We start from the raw sequence: 8,858 nt of genomic DNA, 5'->3' as shown, positions 1-8,858 counted from the left end.
GTGATGTAGAACTGTTCAGTGATGGACCATCATCATGCATGACAAGTTTGACGCAGATTGGCCAATGTATGGTCAAGTTATACAGTCTCCTGTTTTATGCCAAAACACCATATTTTGCCGCCATGCCACGCCCCCATAGTGTAACGGTCTGCAAAAATTTTACTAACATTTGATCCCAAAGGCCTTGTGATGGTGCTGAACCAATCTGAAGTTGATCGGATTAAATCTGCAGGAGGAATTTGTTAAAGTATGCGGCGTGGAAATGGCGAAAAACGTCTAAAACGCCATTTTCGATCCAATACGGCCGACTTCCTGTTCGTTTTTGGGTATGGCTTCTTGAGACTTTTTGGTGTGTCTTTCCATGATACATGGATGTACCAAATTTCGTGTCTCTACGACAAACCTGTTTAAGGGGCTCAATTCTCGGGGGCGCTAGTAGGTCAAAAAACGTCTAAAAACGCCATTTTTGATCCAAGATGGCCGACTTCCTGTTCGTTTTTGGGTATGGCTTCTTGAGACTTTTTGGTGTGTCTTTCCATGATACATGGCTGTACCAAATTTCGTGTCTCTACGACAAACCTGTTTAAGGGGCTCAATTTTCGGGGGCGCTAGTAGGTAAAAAAACGTCTGACACGCCATTTTCGATCCAAGATGGCCGACTTCCTGTTTGTTTTTAGGTATGGCTTCTTTGGACTTTTTGGTGCATCCTCCCATGATACATGGATGGACCAAATTTCGTGTGTCTACGACAAACCTGTTTTAGGGGGTCAATTCTAGGGGGCGCTAGTAGGTCATTTAGCCACGCCCATTTCTGAAACCAATGAAATATGTACATTTTCGGCGGGATTGAATTATGTCCCAAGTTTGGTGAGTTTTGGAATATGAAAAAGCCTCAAAAACACGAATCATTTGCTATTAAAATAAATAATTTGACTGTTTTGAGCCCTAACAAGACGTCCAGAACTTTGTGCAGCAGGAACTCTGGTCCGGTTCAGAAACACTTCAAGAGTTCGTTTGCAGAAACAAATAAAAGCTGTTAGTAAAATGACGAAAAACCATCAAGAGTTTGACTGACATTACTTTCACGTGGACACAGAGGAGCTTTCTTACCACGGGAAAAGTTTCTGAGTAATCTTTGGTCTTTTTGCTGCTTGTTTCTAGTCTTTCTGCGTCTCTTTCTGAGTGTCATTGAAGCTTTTTTTTTGCATGTCTTGGTCGTTGTTTTCTATCTTTTTTGTGTCTTTTTAGTCATGTTTTGTAGAGGTCAACCAAAACATCAGCCGGCCGATACGTGCGTGCGTTTGCCGATCAATTAGAGCATTAAGCGGCCATACGTTGAAGTAAAAAAAAATTGATGCAACCATAACTAAGATGATCACCAGATGGACAATCATTTTTTTTGTCATTTTGTGTCTTTTTTTGGTCATTTTGTGTCTTTTTTTAAAAGTAATTTCGTTTTTTTCTATCATTTGTGTCTTTTTGTGTCATTTCGTGTCTTTTTTAAATAATTTTGTGTCTTTTTTGTGTCATTTTGTGTCTTTTTTTAAATAATTTTGTGTCCTTTTTGGTAATTCTGTGTATTTTTTAGTAATTTTGTGTCTTTTTTTTGTCATTTTGATACTGCCTCCAGCGGCCCCCAGCAGGTAATTAGAGACCCCTGGTCTACATTGTTGCTCTGTTTCTCTGTGTGGTTGTTTTGGCTCGTTGCTCCTCGTGTCTTTGTATCTTTGTGCTCATTTGAGTCTGTTTCTGTCTCTTTGTGACATTTTGAAGACGCCGTCTGGCTCCGTCGCTGATCCATCCACGTCCTCTGAGAAAAACTTTATTAGATTTTCTTTTTTTTTTAGATATCTTCTCCAAACAGTCCAGCAGCAGCATGACGTCTATTCTCTGGCTTATACATACACAGACTTATGAAAACAAATAATACAGACGTTCTGCTACAGCTGAGACTAAAGACGACTAAACAAACAGGAATAATCAGATTTAAAGTCTGTCACCTGTGAACTCACCTGAAGGACAGAAATGACTCACAGAATAATAATATAAATATAATAATCTATAACAGGGAGACCAGCGACAGTTGTAACACTTTTTGCAATTTTTAGGAAAACATCAAAAACCATTCACACTGGAAAAACCAATTTGTTATATTATAAACTTCAATCTGTCAGCTGCTGAAATAATGTATTTAAGCAGTTTTATGAAATATGTACAGGTTGCAAAATAGCTTTCTGTGTCTAAAATACACATAATGAATCAATTATATAGTCAAAATATAAAATATTATTTATCAGTCATGTTATTGTGACGATTAATTTCATGTTTTTAAATAATATTACCTTTTTTTCATACTACATGACAAAAAAAGAGGCAAAGCCGTCAAATTAAATGCAAGAAAATGATTTAATGCCTCCAACATTGATTAGAGTTTACTTTTAATTTACACATTTTGTGGGAAACTATGCTGGTTTTTAGCTTCATTTACCTGAACTTAATAGCTTTGATTGACAGTCTGTCTAAAATCTCAGTGTGAGACTAGAAACTCTAAACCAGGGGTCTCAAACTGGCGGCCCGCGGGCCAATTGTGGCCCTCGTGATGATATTTTGTGGCCCCCACCTTGATATGAAAGTTTAATGTGAGTTTTATATATAAATGGTGTTGTGTGTGGAAGGTAATTTTGTGTCTTTTTAACATAATTTTGTCATTTTTAGTAATTTTGTATATTTTCTTTTTAGTCATTTTGTTTCTTTTTTAAGTAATTTAGTTTTTTTTCTGGCATTTTGTGTCTTTTTGGAGTCATTTTGTGTCTTTTTAAAAATAACTTTGTGTATTGTTTGGTAATTCTTTGTATTTTTTGTAATTTTGTGTCTTTTTTAAAATAATTTTGTGTCTGTTTTGGTAATTCTGTGACTTTTTTTTAGGTCATTTTGTTTCTTTTTTAAGTAATTTAGTTTTTTTCTGTCATTTTGTGTCTTTTTTGGTCATTTTGTGTCTTTTTTTGTAACTTTGGTTCTTTTTTTGTTCATTTTGTGTCTTTTTTAGGTAATTTAGTGTTTTTTGGTCATTTTTTGATCATTTTGATACTGCCTCAAGCTGCCCCCTCCTGGTAATTTGAGTTAAAAAAGGAGCATAAAAAAATGTTTTACTCATTCTCTGCTCCAAAGATTACAATCAAACTGTGTTGAGAGATCGAAGCTTCATCTCAGAATAAATGTTTCTGTTTCCTCAGCTGGTTAATAAATAAAGTCCCAGTAAACACTGATAGTCAGTTCATGAGAGATGAAGCAGAATGGTGCATTCTGGGTTTTCTTTGCCTTTTGCATGTCTCCCCCTGCTGGTGGAGCTGCTGCACTGCAGCCATGTTTGCACAGAAATAAACTGATTTTACCTCAAAATTAATGTTCACAACTTTCATTTTACTGAGTCTGTGTGACTCATGCTGCAACATTCAGACTTTCAGATCCCCATGAAGTCATTTGTAGCTTTTTAAATTGTTTTTTGTTGCCATTATTTTATTCTTGTTTTGTATTTTTATCTTTTTTTTTTTGCCCAGATTTGATCTATTTTTCATTTTTAATATTTTGATTATTTAAATCTATTTCACTGTCATTGTTTTATTCTTCTTTTGTATTTTTTTTTATAGAGTTTTAGGTATGGCTTTTATTTTTTTGCAGCCATGTTTGCACAGAAAAGTGCAGTTTTTACTTCAAAATTAATGTTCAAAACTTTCATTTTCCTGAGTCTGTGTGACTCATGCTGCAACATTTCAGATCCCCATGAAGTCATTTTTAGCCACAAATAAAACAAGAACATAAACAAGATTAAACAAGCTGCAGCTACACTGTAAGAAAATATATTTACTCATTTTAATTATTATTATATTTGTATTATTAATTTTAAAATATAGCTGTTAAATGTTTGGCAATGAGTTAATATAAACAAACTTAATTAAAATAAAAAATATTAATTAAAACAAAAATTTAGAGTTAAAAAACATGAATCATTAGAAAAAAACATAAAATAAATATAAAATATTATACATATATTTATGATAAATGCATTAATTTAATTTATTCAATTTAATTAATTAAATATAAATATTCTTTCTCTCATTAAGTTTGATTCAATCAATATTCACTGTAATATTCATATTATTAAATTATTTTAAAATCATCTTGATCACATTATAATTGATTACAGTTTATACTTATATTTGTATTTATTTAAAAAAATATTTTTAGGACATTTCTCATGTTCTTTTAAAGAGCTTTAAGCTGCATTTTATGTCATGCAATTATTTATTATTATTTTTTTATTATTTTAGACCAGACTCTGATGAGAGTCTGAACTAAATCAGAGAATATCTTTCAATCTTTAATCTAATATTCTGAGAAAACTCCATCGATCCAACAGACAGAAACATCAGACTAAAGATGAAATAAATGAGTAAATAAAAACCCTCAAAGAGAATCAAACACTCGTTAAGATTTTCGATCTCCTTCGAGATAAAACGTTGTCAACATTCACAAAGTCTAATATGAAATCTAGTCAGACTTTCTGCAGCTCTGGTTGATGTTTCAGACGCCGAGAAGACGAAATGTTTCCAGTTTTAGTTCAGTTTGAATTATTGAACGGCTCGTTAGGAGCCGACGGCTTCAGGAGTCATTTAATCTGCAGCAGCAACGTCCAACTGGAGCTCAAAATACTCCAACAGAATGTTTCTACTACAGTCCAATACCCTGAATGAGGCGGTCTCACTCGCCGAAACGCCCCTAATTTGAATACGAGCCATCCGGAGCGGACTTTTGTCTGGACTTTTTTCGTCCCTGTAGTAGAGCAGGGGCTTTTTTCTCCCCATACAACGGCAAATCAAAAAACACAACAACAAATCATGGTCACTGATTGGACTGGTGGTCCGTAGTCACCAGTCCAATCAGGGTACCGACCTTTTGCGGTTTGGTTAATGTAGTTGTCGTTTCTGATTTGTTGTTGTGTTTTCTGATTTGTCGTTGTTATTTGCACTTCAGGGCCACCGTAGTGTTGCCAACTTAGCAACTTTGTTGCTATATTTAGCAACTTTTCAGACCGCCTTAGAGACTATTTTTCAAGAAAGCGACTGGAGACAAATCCAGAGACTTTTTCTGGTGTTATTGGAGACTTTTGGAGACTCGTTCTTACTCTTCTTAGCGAGCCGTGGGGGCCGGAGGCTCTTCTTAACGAGCCGCGGGGGCCAGAGGCTCTTCTTAACAAGCCGCGGGGGCCGGAGGCTCGTTAATAAAGTAATCTATCTATCTATCTATCTATCTATCTATCTATCTATCTTAAGAAGAGTAAGAACGAGTCCTCCTGCAGCAGTCTCTCCCAGCTGCAGAGCCGGAGGGGATGTTAATCTAGCTTTTAGTCTAGCTGTTCTATTTTATTCTGATTATTGCAACTTTTAAATATATTTTACTGTCTTTATTTTTTGGCATACCACTAATGGATGTAGGGTCTTATTTTATACTAATTATTTATTTTTAAAAAATAAATCTATTTTTCATTTCTAACATTTTGATTATTTAAATCTATTTCACTGTCATTGTTTTATTCTTGTTTTGTCTTTTTTTTTTATAGAGTTTTGGGTATGGCTTTTTATTTTTTTATTTTGAATTTTCTAGCTTTGTTTTCCTTCCTCTTGGAACTGTTTGATAATATTTAATGAGAGCAGCAATGAGACGCTGACACAGAGTGTATATATATAAAAACATATATTTATTGTTCTGTTACTGTTGGTTAACTCGGCTGCAGGCCCGGACAGAAACTGTACACATATTAATATTAATATGAAAAGCCTGGAGAGCTTCTGATCTTCTGTTCAGTGGCGATTAACAGAGAAAAGAGGAAGAGAAAAAAAAAAAGATGTCGGCTGCTTCTGATCACAACAAAAAGTGGTTCGTCTCCTCGTCTCCTTGTCTCCTCGTCTCCTCGTCCATCAGCAGTGATCACAGAAAGTCAAGTAAAGCTTTAAAATGAATAATAAATGTTGTTCAGACTCTCTAGAGACGAAGAAGAAGAAGAAGAAGAAGAAGAAGAAGAAGAAGAAGAAGAAGAAGAAGAAGAAGAGGTGCTCCGTACGCGACAAAATAGTGTGTGGATTAAAATAGATAAAGGTTATATATATTTATACTATATATATATATATATAAAGGCTTCAATCTCTGATACACGGACAGCAGCCAGTGCTGCCCACACACACACACACACACACACACACACACACACACACACCTGCTGCGTGTCTCTCGTGGACCTTAAAGTCTCAGTTTTTAAAATGTGACTGTATGAAAAGTGACTCAGTAGATAAACAACAAGCTGCTGGAGGATAAAAGAATTAATATTATATAAACAGTCATGGGAAAAAAATATTAGATGAACCTTGTTTTCTTCAGTTTCTTGTTCATTTTAAGCCAGAATGTGTAAAAAAAACAACAACATACGGACCCGGGGGAGGGGGTAATATTTTGAGAAAAAAATGTACGAGATTAAAGTGGCAAATCTACGAGAAAAAAATTTGCAGATTTGTGAATCTGCGAGAAAAAAAACTTTTTTTTCCCACTTTTTTCTCGTAAATCTGTGACTTTTTTCATGCAGATTTGCCACTTTAAATCTCTTAAATCTGCAACTTTTTTTCTTGTAGATTTGCCACTTTAATCTAGTAAATTTGCAACTTTATTCTCGAAATATTATATTAAATTAAACTCTTATCAGCTATTTTTCTTGCTATCATTATATTTGTCCAAACAAATGGACCTTTAGTTGAACCAGACATTAAAATGAACAAGAAACTGAAGAAAACAAGGAGGTCTAATCATTTTTTCCATGACTCTATTCAAGTGATAATAACAATTTGTGTGGAGTTTAACTTGACCGTCAAACTCATCAACATCCTCAGCCGTCTCCTCCTCAACAACAACAACAACAACAACAACAACAACAACAATCCTTCTCTGCTCACTCTGATGTGTGATCTTCACTGATTGGTTTGTTTAAAGCACATTTAGTTGCAGCTCGTTGTTTATTTTCTGTGTCAGTTCTCCAAAAATCTGCTATCGGTAAAAACTGACTGAGTATCTGGTGCAGCATCACTTCTCCTGGTTGAATATTTAACGGGAGCAGATAAAGTAAACCTGTGGATGCGTATGAAGAGAACATCCTGATGCTTTCCAAGACGTTTGATCTCCAGAAGCACAAATAAAACCCTTTGAGTCCAGGCTGATGGACTCTGATCCTCCACAGGATGGATCAGAACTACGGGAGCGTCAGTGGTTGGGTTTCTCTATGAAGACGAGTCTCTGAAGGTCCAAATGTCTGTTTCAGTCCAGCAAACGTTTTTACATTCCACACGCTGCAAAACTCCAAAACTCCTCCCATCCAGCTCCTAAAATTCACGGGAACTTTCTCCTCTCCTGCTTCACGGCGTCCTCGCTCAAAGACCGAATGTGCAAATGTCGTCAGAAGCGTTTCGATAAAACAACTCGACAAAAACAACACAAGAGACAAAGAAGAACTTTTTGTTGCAGTCCCTGAAACATCCCAGTCTCCCTCTTCTTATATTCCACTCTTTCCTTTTTTCATTCGCAGGATTTTTCACTGAAAAGATTCAGTTTATGTGCCACAAAACTAATGGAAGAGAAGATTAGTAAAAGACTGCAGATTGATACGCTGCTACTCCGAAAGGAAAGAAACAAATATATTAATTGCACATACTCCGACAAAAAAACAACCAAAGCAACAGTCGAAGAACCTCGAAGCGTCTAAAAACGTGTGAAAACTGCAGAAATATCTCCAGCCAGTCTGAACCTTCCTCTCTCCAGTCTGGATCCAGAGTCTTTTAGCTGTGCAGAGTTTGGAAGCAAAATCATGTGATAAACGGAAATAAACATTTTTAAAAAGTCTAAAAGTCTCTCTAGAGTTGACAACCTGCGGCAGATCTTTGGCTTCAGTGGTAAAACATTTCACTTTTGCATCAGTCCAGATAAAAAAAAGAAAGAAAAGGATCTCACTGTGACTAGATTTGATTTAGATCCATCGTGTGTCTGTTTCCCTTCGTCTCCACAGAGTCAACTGTTCTGTTTCTCTGCAGAAATCTGCAGAATCACTGAGTCTAAAGGCCCAAACACACTGAAAAATGCAGCGTTTCCAAGTGCACACTGTAAAAAAAGTGTTGTCTAAAAACCAGATCAAACAGTAAATCTGAGGGAAATGATCTCGCTGCATGGACAGATAATTTACCTTGACAAGATTTATTAAATTAAGATTATTAAATCTAGAAATAAGCATGTTGAACACTTCAAATAAGAAATTAACTCTTAAAACAAGATAAATGATCTAACACTTCTAAATCTTAAGTTTTTTATCTTTAATTTATCTTATTTTAAGTGTTCAACATGCTTATTTATAGATCACACCTTTTTTGCAGCTCACCGATTGTTTTAAATGTCCAAACACACCAGAAGCTGTTTGTTTTTACTGCAGCTGCAGAAATGTTCCCTGTTCAACCCTCTGAACCCCAACAAGCTGCTACTTTTTATATTGTTTTACTGTGTCCTTATATTTCACTGCAATATATGAAATTTATATATTAAATTAATTTAGCAGAGAAAAATTCAGCGGTATATATATATTAGCTGAAAAAAACTGAATTTATCTGTAAAAACTTCTCAAAGTGTCCTGAATGTTGTAAAAACAGTCTGCACATATTGTAAATATTGAAGTATTGTCATGTTTGCAGCCTCTCCTGTCCTCTCCTCTCAGCTCTGTGTAAACAGCCTCTCCTGTCCTCTCTTCTCTGCTCTGTGTAAGCAGAATTTAATGT

Source organism: Centropristis striata, chromosome 6 (genome assembly GCF_030273125.1).
Source record: "Centropristis striata isolate RG_2023a ecotype Rhode Island chromosome 6, C.striata_1.0, whole genome shotgun sequence".
Taxonomy (NCBI): Eukaryota; Metazoa; Chordata; class Actinopteri; order Perciformes; family Serranidae; genus Centropristis; species Centropristis striata.
The sequence above is the reverse complement of the archived record's forward strand: the minus strand, read 5'-3'. Positions refer to the sequence as shown.